Raw genomic sequence first — 12,324 nt, forward strand, 5'->3', positions numbered from 1 at the left:
AGCTTTTGTACAAAAAAACAAGATCTAAAACCAACTTTGATCTTCTTTCTGATTTCTCACCAATTCCCTTCTTTGTTTCTGTCCTCCCTGCTGGATACTTACTGCTGGAAATATTAAAGAGTCAGATATTTCTGGTGACAGGCTAAAGACTGAGCTGGAACTTATTTATGTTATATTTTATACACTAAAAAATGTGGATTTAAGCAACTCAAAAATATCCATAAATTTGAATGGAGTTTTCTGAATACATTCAGCCAAACAGTGCTTTGTGAAAAAGGCCCAAACTAATACAGCAGATGTACCCCTGTGCCTGTTCTTTTCCTTCTCTCCACAGTCTGTTGATAGGGATCATTAAGTGCTATCTAGAATTAGGCTATTAGTATTTGGATCTAGGATACTGTATGCAGTTGAAAATATACAAGGACTATATGATTCAATAAAGTGGAAGTATTCTCGGGTAAGCCCTGATTTTCTTACTCATCTTCTACACCTTCTACTTCACAGAAAATGTTTAAATATTCACTGGGACAAGGAGAATGGTGATTAGTTTCTGTGTAAGTATCTAAATACTTCATCTGCATCTGTTCTCTGCCAGAATTCCTTCCAGGTTAGTTACTGGGACCTGCTGGGACCACTGGATCTCATGCATAGTGCTAAAAGGCCAGAAAAGGATATCTCAGGGCTTTCAGTGTCCCTAACACAGAATTTAGTTCCTGCAACTTGGCTCCAGGGACACCAGATGTCTTCAAACAAATTCCTATGAGGTTTTTCCTATATTCTTCTCTTTAGAATATTTAAAATTAACAACACCCATTCCAATTCAGAAAGTAGAGGTTTGTGGGGGTTTTAATTACTTCTGTAAGTAAGAACTTCAGGAAACCCCTCATTATGGCATTTTTTTCCCTAGCACAAATGCTACTAGGACACTATTTGAGGAAAAGTTATATTGCACCCTTAACCTATGTGGTACACATTCTATGAATATTTACAACAATGTGATTTGCATAATTGATGACATACTAAGTTGTACAGCAATATCTATCTGTTCATTCAGCTGAGGAGCCAAAACAGACATGAAGACTTAGGAAATTGCCCTCCATTTCCAAAAAAAATCTTTCCTTCTAGCAACAGAAACAATATGAAGATCTGGGGAGAGATTTCTTGTAAAACATAGCACTGCAGAGAAGCATTCATTATTTAAAATCCTGACTGACCTCCAAAAATTCTCATTTCAAATATTTAGATTTAAGTAGATTAGCCTAGATTTAACTGGACAATAAATACTTATGTTGTCAGCCAGGACAAAGCTTTCAGTTGGACATCTGTCACGAGAACTTCTCTGGTTGTAAGATATTGTTTGATCCTTCTGAAGATATGTTGCCAAGCACTCATTATTGCTAAAATGTCAGCAAAATTTGTGCCAAATGTGGGGAAAGTGAAGAATGTGGCCATAAGATTGTAGTAATTTTTCTTCCTTGGAACAACTGTAAATAAACCAAAATTAATGTTTTATTACCAACTGGAAAACTATGATACTCTCCAACTTTTCTTAGATTCAAAGGCAATTTATAGCTATTCATTATACATGATGTTGTGCAATCTACTCTGAATGAGAGAGTAAACATTCTATTACATTAAAATTGCTATCAAGTGACCAGAATAACTTATTGTTTAGCCATAATTTTCTTGATCTTGACTTCCTGTCTCTCCAAAATAATAATTAACTAATGTTTGTATGAAAGAGAACATAAAAAGTAGAAAAAATAAATTAACAGTACAATTGAAGGGAATAACCAGACTGCAGAAAATACTTAGCTATCTAAATCCTGTTTAATTAAGTAGTTAAGATGCAAAAATAGCCTTAAAATTCTCACCTTTTGGGAAAGAAATTGTTTGAATATTCTGAATAAAATAAATTCAAAAAAATAAGAATTCCCCTACCAGAAGTCTCTATTGATCTCATGCTTTTCCTCATCTGGTCTGCTAGGAGTTAGCAAAAAATTAGATTATGGGATCTCACAGATACAAAAAATTGAACATTATGTATTGCATGGTGGCATTTTTTTCAGAGGGTTTAGCCGATACTTACAGATAATATTCTCTCTGCTGGCTTTAAGACTCACTGAATTGAAATAGTCATTAGTCTTGACTAAATATTAGAAAAGTGACCTGAGTAATTATTAGGAAAATACCACCATTTCATCTTCAGTTCTCCTCTTAAACTTATTAACTGTAGTATAAAATTTCATATTTTGTAATTAACATTCTATTCTTTGTAATAGTGATACTATGAATTAGCATTTCACGGTCTGTGAAATAAAGCTTATGTCATACCCTAAGAGGCATCTGATGATGAGTGAAGCCAAAAATGATAATATAACCACTGATGTATTTATGATAAATTATGTGTATGCATATATATGCAAGTTCATAATAATATTGGTTTCAAGTGCATTAGACAGACTTCAAAAAGGGCCAGACTGTCCTAGAGAGGAGATCAAACTGATCCCAGAAATGGGAGGACAGACTGAGATGATGCCAGAACTGGGCCCGGGGGCTCCAACAGAGTAACAGAGCCTCATTTCAAAGATGATCCCTGGCATGAAGTCTAGGGTCAGCCAGAACTGTCCCTGGTGAGGAACCAAGATCTCACAGGAAGTTCATATGGAGAGTTTGGGAATGTACATGCAGCTTAGGAAGTTCTGAATGAGAGAAGCTCCATTTTTAATAAAAATCAAATCATTTATATGTGATAGAAATATAAGAGAATGTAGGACACCACCATTTTGATTAGCCAGTAGGTGCTGTTGATTTTTACTTTTCACAAGAATGATTCTTTCCATTCCTCAAGAACTTTTTATTTTATTTATTTTATTTATTTATTATTTATTTTATTTTATTTTCTCAAGAAATTTTTATTTTTCCACGCTTTTTCTCTTTCCTTGCAGTTATAACTGCCCAATATGAAATATTACATTCTTAGGGTGTTTTCCCTTTTTTCCAGACTATTTTTCATCTTTTGGATGATAAGTTGCAATGACAGTTTGTTGTTTTCTCACTTATTGATGGTATCTGAGGATATAATCAGTTTCTAGATACTGAGATGCACTTCAAAGATGCCACCCTCGATACTCAAGGATGCTTCTGGTTCATGGGTCTAATTCCCAGGCTCTGAGCTCCTAGGCTGGCAGGCATTTTTTCTGTTGGCAATTCAGCAGGTGTCTTCTGTTTGGTAATTTCCCCCTTTTAACCAGGTCACACCTCTGGCTGCTTGCATCACTATATCACTCCGAGTGGGAAGGGGAAGTAAAGCTCTTTTAGTTGGAGCTTCTCTATTTGACAGATATGCCAGCAATATCCAAGTTCCATTTCAGAGTGAGATATGGGAAGCACAGAGTGTTTCACATGTAAGTTTATATTTTATAACACCTTGTTTGCTGTAGCAGAACTAGTTTTACAGCCTCCTTTCAGGCTTCAGTGTAACTAGCTGAATACATACTATTGCAGGTATGCCTGGCCCACGCTGAGGTATACAACATGCTAGAATGTCACTAACTAACTGCCACTATAAGTAAAGCAAAGCTTGTGTGTTGGAATATAGGTGTTATTCCTGCCAGTATGTGTAGAGATAACAATATCAACATTAGTTAGAGAATAACTGTACATGTAGTTTCTTTTGCTCTTTATTCAACTGGACACTGAAGGAAGTTTAACACTCAAGGGAACTCCCTTCCAGCTTCATTCCCCATGCAGAGCATAGGAAGGTCTGTTCCATGTTGGGGTCAGGTTTCTAGTATTTCAGGGGACTGAAAATAATAGAGTAGGATTTCCTGTTCCAGCTGCAATAGATCCCTTGTTTGAAGCATAAGTTCTCCTGGACTAAAATTCAGAAGAATATATATATATATGTATATATATATAAATATACACACTGTATACATATATGTTCTGCTTTTAGGTAAAAGGCTAACCATCCGGAGAAAAAAGATATAATACAGTACTGTGAATGTCAGTAAAGGCAAGTATCAGGTTTCAAGCCTGCAAAGAAACTTTTACACCTTTAAATATTTTGAATTCTGGAGGAAATGCTATTTTCATCTGAATTGAATTTACTTTGCAAGGACAGCATTTCTTTTTCTCTGCTACCTGCTGTTTGATTGCATGTCCACTGGAAAGCTTTCAGTGTTCATTTTCATTTCAGTACATGGGTGTCATTTTTCATTAGGTATGAAACAGCCTGTTCCAAGTGTTTGTGAAACAGTAAATTGTTCTACCAACTGGTATCCATATCTTTGCATAAAAAGCCATTGGTACAAGAGGAGCCAGTGTTCTAGCTGACTGCATATCTTTGGTTTGACAGCTTTCAGAACCTAACAGCACTGACAGCATTTCCCATATTAACAAAAAAAAAAAAAAAAAAAAAAAATTTCACCTGTTACCGGGAATTTTATAAGGGAAAAAAAAAAAAAAGAGTAAACTCAACAAAATAAAGAAATACCACTCAGACAAAGTGTAAAGTGGTTGGGTTTTTTTGCAGTGCTGGTCTCGCTGCTGCTGCTTAGCCTGCACGACTGCAACTGCAGCCAAGATGTCCTCTTCAGTGGTGTCTGACAACTCCTATGTAGAGACTCTCTCTGCACTTATTAATCTTACATTTTTGTCTGAACCAGTAGCTCAGCTTTGCCAAGGGTCTCCTAACATAACCTCCAGTCTCATGGGAGATGCAAGCTTGGGCCCAGATTTGACTTAAGACAAATCTTCATCTTACTTGGCAAGGACTGTGTCTGTTTTTATGGTTGCAGGACCCTGCTCACAAGCTGTGTTTTCAGCAAACAGGAGTGAGCCAAAAGAATGTGGGGGTTTACATTTTGGGGAGGAAGGGATCAGTCACTGAAGCTCAGAGACACAGGTACCCTGGTTTGTAGTCCAGGAGAACTCAGGAAATTCAGATACATCAAGTCCAGGTCATTTTCAGGATCAACTAGCTGCTTTCCTAAGCAGTTTTAAAGTTGAAACCATGTACTCTTTTCCTAGATACCATATGATCCAAACCCTGTATGTAGGCAGCCGGTGTCCAGCTTGGGAATGGAATTCATCTGATCGAAGAGTAAGAGCTTAATTTATCTCATCTTTCAGATGATGTAAAAAATATGGCAGATGAATCATCTTACAAATGCTCACTTCTAGGTGACTGTCTCAGATTTAGTCCTCTTCAGTATAGACATAAACAATGGAAATTAGTTGTGAGGGAACTGACCTTGAGGGTCATTTCAATTCCCTAGACCTGGATGAAAACCAAGGATGTTAATGATTTCGTATTTTTTTTTAAATTAATCAAATAGAAAATCTATTGTTTCAGTGAAGTACGCTGAATTATTGGCAAAAAGTGTGCAATTATCTATCTGAATTTATACTTTAAACTCAAATTACAGTGAATAGCAAGGAGCAGACATAGAGGAGTCAAGGATATGACCATCACATTCTGAACACAGCATACCCAGCAATTCTTCTAAAACCATCTGTGATTTGATATGCAATTACATAGGAGAAAAGTTACACAACTTCAGTAGTATGGATTTCTTTGAAGAAACATTCCGCTACATGCAGTCCTTTTCTGAAATATAGCACAGTATCCTTTTCACCCATGAGGGCCCCAAAATCCAGAACAGTGCTGGGACTTTTCAGACTGTGGGTAGGCTCCAGCAAAAGCAAATGGGTATTGACCAGATACACTGGTTTGGTTTTTTTTTTGAAGGCCTGAAACCTACATCAGTTATTTTTTCCCTTTTTAAACTGCAGTTCTAGAAAATTAGTGTTGAATGTTTCTTCCTATGTAACCTCGAGGTCTTGCTGGTTATTTAAACATATATTGTTAGTTAAAGTAGTACTGAATTGTTTCTGTTCACCAAATTTTTCTTGGATCACAACTGAAAGTTAATATAGTCATTTTGACCTGAACTGTTCACATCTCAATGAACATCCACCTGGGCTTGACTGGCACTTTGAGCTTATGAGAAAGCTGGGGCTGCTAAGGTGGTATGGACCAAAATAAAGGCACACCTGTGTCAAGATTTTTGCACAGTGTGTAGTTCCATTTTTCTGGAATTCAGCCAGTACTAATAACTAACTGTACTTTTAAAAACACTACATTCATGCACAGATTCTTAAGGCATATTTGTTTACATAGATGTTAACTCAAGTTCTCTCAGTTTCATCTCAGCTGGTTCAGCATAGTTAACATTTTCATATTTTAGCTCTTTTCTAGTCATTAATTTCAATTTCTTATTGGAAGTTTTGCTTAATTAATCTTCAGATTCAACCCCATATTTCTCTTATTATAAAAAAACCCCACACAAACCAATAAACAAACCAAAATCCATTACATTTCTCTTTGGGAGTCTAAGAGCAGAAAAGCAGAGAGTTAATTCCATGATTCCTGCACAATAGGCAAGAAATATATTTGTAATGTGGATGCAAGACAGTGGGAAGAAATTCTCAGTATGCTAACTTTCATTCTTAATCTCACTCTCACACACCCACACCTAGAGAGCCACACACATGGATGTGTTTTTCTTCTTGAATGTAATTTCCATCCTGATGTGACTACTCTCTAAAGACAAGCTCTAGAAAACCTTCTTCCTAGTAAAATGCTATTCATTTTAATGCTAGTTAATTTAGTAAAATGCCTTAATAATAATAATAATTTCTGTCCTATTTTATATAATTTAACCTATCATGTAATAATATTCTTTAAATACAATCAGCTGTACATTTCACAATAAACATTCAGTGTTTTGTTCCACTTCAAAGATTTTAAGCTAAGAAGAATTATTATTTTTATTGCTATCATAGCTGTTCCAGTGGAATATGCAAATCAGGAAAGTTCATAAAATCCTGTTTTCATTTACTCAGAACTCCCTGAAATACTTACAATACAAACCAAATCTTCAATAATATGGTTGTGTCCCAATATGATTTTCTTGGAAATAGATGAAGGTTGAGGACCTCCTCATATTATTTCTATTTATTCTCCCCAAATAAATGTGATTAAGACCCAGGTAATTCCATGAAGAGGGAAACAAATGAGGCCTGATTCCTTGTTGGTTTCTCCTTTTGTCTCTTGGTATTTGCCTAAAAGAAATATGGGCTTGAGAGGCAATCCTTTCTCCATTTATTTTTTGCGCACTGCAAAAAATAAAGAAAAAAAAAAAAAAAGAAACAAAAAAATAGCCAAACCACATAATGTGTCATGTTTTAGCCCCATTTGGCAAGTACCATTCATGTCATGCCCAGGTCCTACATTTTCCAATACATCCCAGTTAAACCCATCTCCTTTCCTGTCTTTTGAGATTTATAAATATACATATACACATACACAAATATGATTCTTCTTAGTCTGTGGTCCATTCCCAAAAGTCCATTGAGTAGACTTTATTTAATTGATTGGCTATTTTAATCCAAAATCAAATCCCCTTGAGGCATGCACTGGACTTCCCAATCCTCTCACATTACCCACCAAATGCACCCAGGTTCTTGAGAAAAACCAATCTCTCTAATTATTTTGCCTGAGACAGGAATAACCCAGATTATTTTCCCCAGCATATTTTTTTATGTGCACCACAGGAGCTTTATTCCCTTCTGCAGGGAATGTAGGAGCTGTGGCTGGGCAGGGTCAGACTCATCAGCACATCCTCTGGTGTTGAATAACAACTGTGGCTTTTGCAGAATTACATCCCATAATGCTATGATTCTCTCTTGAATAACTTTTTAAAGCATATAGAGAATATTTGCAACTGCTTCATGTATAATGAAACGTGGAGGTGAACACAGTAAAAAGGAAGAAGCCTATTCCAAACAACCATAATGTGTTGTGTGGTATCAGGTCAATTCTAAACAAGGGTGTGTCTAAATTGTAGCCTTTATGCAAATCTTGGGTTTTTGGCATTTGTTTTAACTTTCTCAGGTTGCTTTCTACTATATAGATGTATTGGCCTGCCACTTACCACTCTATCTAGGGAGAAGAAGAGTCTTTAGAAGCAAATTCTGAAAGAAATTTCTTTTTTTCCATGAGAAAAATTCTGTCTTTCACATGTGTTTTATCAAACAGTCAGCTGATTTAAATCTGTAATAACTACAGCTAAAATTAATTTCCATCTGAAATTAAGTTTCATCCACTTACTGACAAATGGAGGGATGATCTCCTAAAGTAAAATTATCTCAATATGCTGTGCCCATAAACATGAAAAATACTTAAAAAGTGATTTATCCAAAAATTTTAAGGACAGTGACGTCAGTAGCATTTGATATAGTAGGTCAGCCTTTGAAGAATTTTAATTTGTCTTAGACAGACTTTACCAAACCTTATAATAAAAAGAAGTCCTAGGAAATTGGTATATTGGAGACCAAAGGTCTATGACTGAGGTAATTGAGCATTGCTAAGATAACACTAATAATTAAGAGAAGAGAAATCTAAATAGCATGAGAAAAACACTGGTCAATGAAGAGACTTAGAATAATTGAACTATATTAACTGAAGGCAGAAAGAACAAATGCTATAAAAATTAAGATATCATTATATATACATCTTCTGTCCAGCTGTACTTAGCAACTCTGCTCAATTACTTTGGTGGGCTGATGTGCAGGACCTCACTAATGACAGTGCTCATCTGACACTCACAGTATTGCTGTGGGACACCACAGTACCTCTGTGGTCTTAGAATGACTCCGATACAGGACAACTGGTGTGTGCAAACAAAATCCACAGTGCATTTCCCATCAAGACCACTTTGTGCCTGAGCAGTGCTGCTGCAGTCAGCATTAGAGAAGGGGACAACTGTGTTTTGAGGATCAGAACCCTCAGTGATGTATTTATCCATTTCTCTTAATAGGCTCTGTACTTTCCCTTCTGATTGTATATTGGTGTTCATTTTAGCTTTTTTATAAAAGCTTTGTCAGGGTGAGAAGAAAAAAATGTTGGAGGTTTGCAAGAAGACTGAGAGCATACTGAAGGCAAATCTACACAGCAGACACACTAAAAATGAGGTAGCTTTAGTTTTCCAACCATGCCATGCACCTTGGGAGCACTAAAAGCCATTCAGCCCTTTCATCAGTGGTGTGGTGCACCATATGCTGGTATAGGACAGTTGGACATCTACTGACCTGGTCACAGCAGCAGCCCAAACTCCTGATCACTGCCAGAGTCTAGGGCTCTCACCACTGGCTTTGCTATACATGGGCTGAAGTCAGCCCATGCAGCTTCCTCTGCAAACCTTATGAAGAGTAGAATTTTCTCAACCCCATCACATGAGGTTCACTGCATTTCTGTCACTACAAATCAGGTACATGCCTATTTGCCTGCCCTTCTCTGTGTGGGACAGGTCATCACGATGCTGTGCAGCCTTCCCCCTCCACATCTCAGAGGCTGGGACTGCAGCAGCCACTGCCTGTGTCATCTGTGGTCTCTGCCTCCCAGCACAGCTCTGCAAGCCAGGCGGGCTGCCAGGATGACACAGCCATGTGGCCCCTGATCAAGGAGCAAGTTCCATTACAGCTATACACTCTTCTGCTGAGCAGCACAGACATGCCTTTAATATGGTATCTATCTGCCTCTGCTGCTAGCCAGATGTTGGGAGCAAACAGGAATGATTATCCCAGTGGGCTGATCTGTAGGACACCAGTGTGACTAAAGCTGACACATGCCATAGTATGAATAGAAAAGAAATCACAAAAAAACTATATGATGTCCCAGACAATTTAGATCAGAATTCTCTTTGCTTTGATATAGTAAACCTTATTTAAAAAAGAAAAAATATACATATATTGTATACACACACACATATATAGAATAAAAATGCATATATATACATATACATTTATAAACACATATATATACATATATATGAGTTTCAGAGGTCTCCCTAGAAAATGGTGTCCGTGTAAATTAGCAGTGAATTCATGAAAAATCAAATCCTATAGTCAGTATGATGACAGAAATTTCAATAGGCAGTCAAGTAACAGGAAACAAGATAGCAGAATATGAATCAAATTTTAAATTCAATTAGGACAGCAACTTTGAAACTCCTCCCTGTCTTGAAAAATTCTAATGAAAGGAAGGAGACACCTTCAGACCTGGAAAGTTTTAATAAAATATTTTTACTATTATATATATATAATATATACAAAATAATAAAACAATTTTATATTGATAAAATGTATTGAAAACTAGGAAAGGACTTGGGGTTTCGCAGGGAAGGTTGGTTATTTCTCTTAGTCCATACCATAAAAGTAAAACCAATTAAATCCACAAGAGAATATCATGAAAGAAAGGAAAACATTTAATCTGAGACAAAAATAATTGAAGAATCACCTTTTCTATAAAAGAACTTTTTCTCTCACAATAGCTTTAGAAAGCATTTTCCTACCTATATTTGACTTCAAGTCTGCTTTGTTCTTCAGAAATCTAGCAGCTGAGTCAGTCACAACTGGCAAAAAGTTGTCTCCCTTCACAAACTGGTAGAATGTAATTTGAGCCAACTCAGAATTTATAGATGGCATAACAGAGCAATTTTGTTTGGGTTTTCTTTTCATTCTTGATATATTTGTGGAGGGTATTCATTTTTTATTTTGGTATATGACTGAGAGGGAGTCTTCAAAGAGAAGTACAAGTTCAAAGGTGGATTGAAGAGTAAGCTTTCCATTTTAGAAATATTTGAAGGAATATTGGAATATAATCTTGGACTTTGTCTTCTACGGCTTTACTTTTTTTGTAATGTTAGAAGCAGCAAACATTATTTAAAACAGAACAAAAATCATTATTTCATCATGAAAATTCCAAATACAAACTGGGAAAACTAAAAAATGAAAACCTCGGAAATAAGATATATGAAATCAAAACAGAAACAAGATATCTATTTTTATAATATAAAAATAATAGAATTTTTTTACTACAATGATAAGTAGCATGACAAATTTATGTACCATTTCAGGCTCAAATGTGAGAAACCATGCTGGTACAATTATGAATGCAGTATTTAGTGTGACATTTTTGGTACACAGTATTCGGTACCCATTTGATACTGGGCAAATGAACCTGAAGTTCTGAAGAGCTATATGAGAATGAATAGAGCTGAATTAGTCAACAATATTATTCTGAATGCTCTGTTCTTCCACCATGGCTTTTAGTTTCTCTGTCTTAAATGACTTCCTAAGATTTTCCTATTGTTTCTGCTTATTTTGCTTCACTGTGGGTTTGCTCTTCTCAGGGCCATCTGACCTCATTAAATACTGTCTCGTAAATCACTTTCAAGAAGAAGAGGGTGAACCGTCTCTGATCTCGTTATTGTTGGCAATCTTTCAGAAAGCAAAGTCATCCATCCTTATTTTCAGAAATGGCATCACTACATTCAACTATCTAAATCTCTCCTTCCCTCCTTGCAAAGAAAACAAACATTGACAAGAATAAGATATAAGAGATGAATTCCATTCAAAATTGAAATTGAATTAAAGTAGGAAATACCAATTTATTTTTTTTTAAAGAGCACTTATTTACTAGGTACCTTATGCATAAAATGCTAGTTTGATTCATGCACAAAGTAATCAAATGTATGGTCCTTATCAGACAATTAATACTAATCTAAGATTACAGCTTTAGGTGTTTTACAGACCCTTGTGTAGACTCTGTGCTCACCTATCTCACCAGTTTTGATTCAACACACATTTTTTAGCTTAAGGAAAATAGGAAATCATACCTTACTTGACCTGAGAAGGATAACAGCTGCTACATGGGTACAGATTACTTGGCTTGGGCCCTAACCAGACAAAATGATGAAATCTGATCCAGCAAAGCTCTGGGGCAGCATTTGTTTGCCAAAACTTGAACAAAGGTAAGACAATACGGGCAGTGGTGTGAAGTGTTCGAGTGTTTATATGAGCATGGGATTGTCTAGACACTTTAAAACAATGGTAAAATCAGCTCTAATTGCATCAAATTAAAATGGAAATGAGTGGGAGGGAGGGGTTGACAGGACTTAGCAGCAAAACAGAGGTCAGGTTCAGTGAGACTGAATTGCTTGGCTACTCCTGTGTAACATCTTAGCAAAAAGCAAGGAACACTCAGCTGCAACTCAGTAAGACACTCATAGGCTTGGATGAAAATTGTAAACTTCTTTTTCTTTGCAGTAAAACCATTTAATATACAATTACCAGGTTATTGGAGAGTCATCATGCCCAGATGGCTTTTAAAACAGGTGTGACAGTGTGCACTGTAATTTATGCGAATAAGGTCAGACAAGATTACAGACAAGTCTACTGTCTGCCTCCATCAGC

The 12,324-nt window shown here is 36.2% G+C and overlaps 1 long non-coding RNA gene across 2 annotated transcripts; it reads left to right on the forward strand.

Annotated features, from left to right (window-relative positions):
• Positions 1-3,290: 3,290 nt before the first annotated feature.
• On the forward strand, positions 3,291-6,803 carry LOC148184803 (uncharacterized). 2 transcript variants are annotated; one of them, XR_015771976.1, is made up of 5 exons: positions 3,291-3,407; positions 3,959-4,018; positions 5,035-5,107; positions 5,433-5,629; positions 6,314-6,803. It is a non-coding gene; the product is annotated as an uncharacterized LOC148184803 (long non-coding RNA). The 2 variants fall into 2 exon arrangements; XR_015771975.1 differs by lacking the exon at positions 6,314-6,803 and having other exon boundaries at positions 5,433-6,081.
• Positions 6,804-12,324: the final 5,521 nt, after the last annotated feature.

Source organism: Pseudopodoces humilis, chromosome 2, assembly GCF_049639895.1.
Source record: "Pseudopodoces humilis isolate 2021_Gansu_Grassland_sample_001 chromosome 2, ASM4963989v1, whole genome shotgun sequence".
NCBI classification, from domain to species: domain Eukaryota; kingdom Metazoa; phylum Chordata; class Aves; order Passeriformes; family Paridae; genus Pseudopodoces; species Pseudopodoces humilis.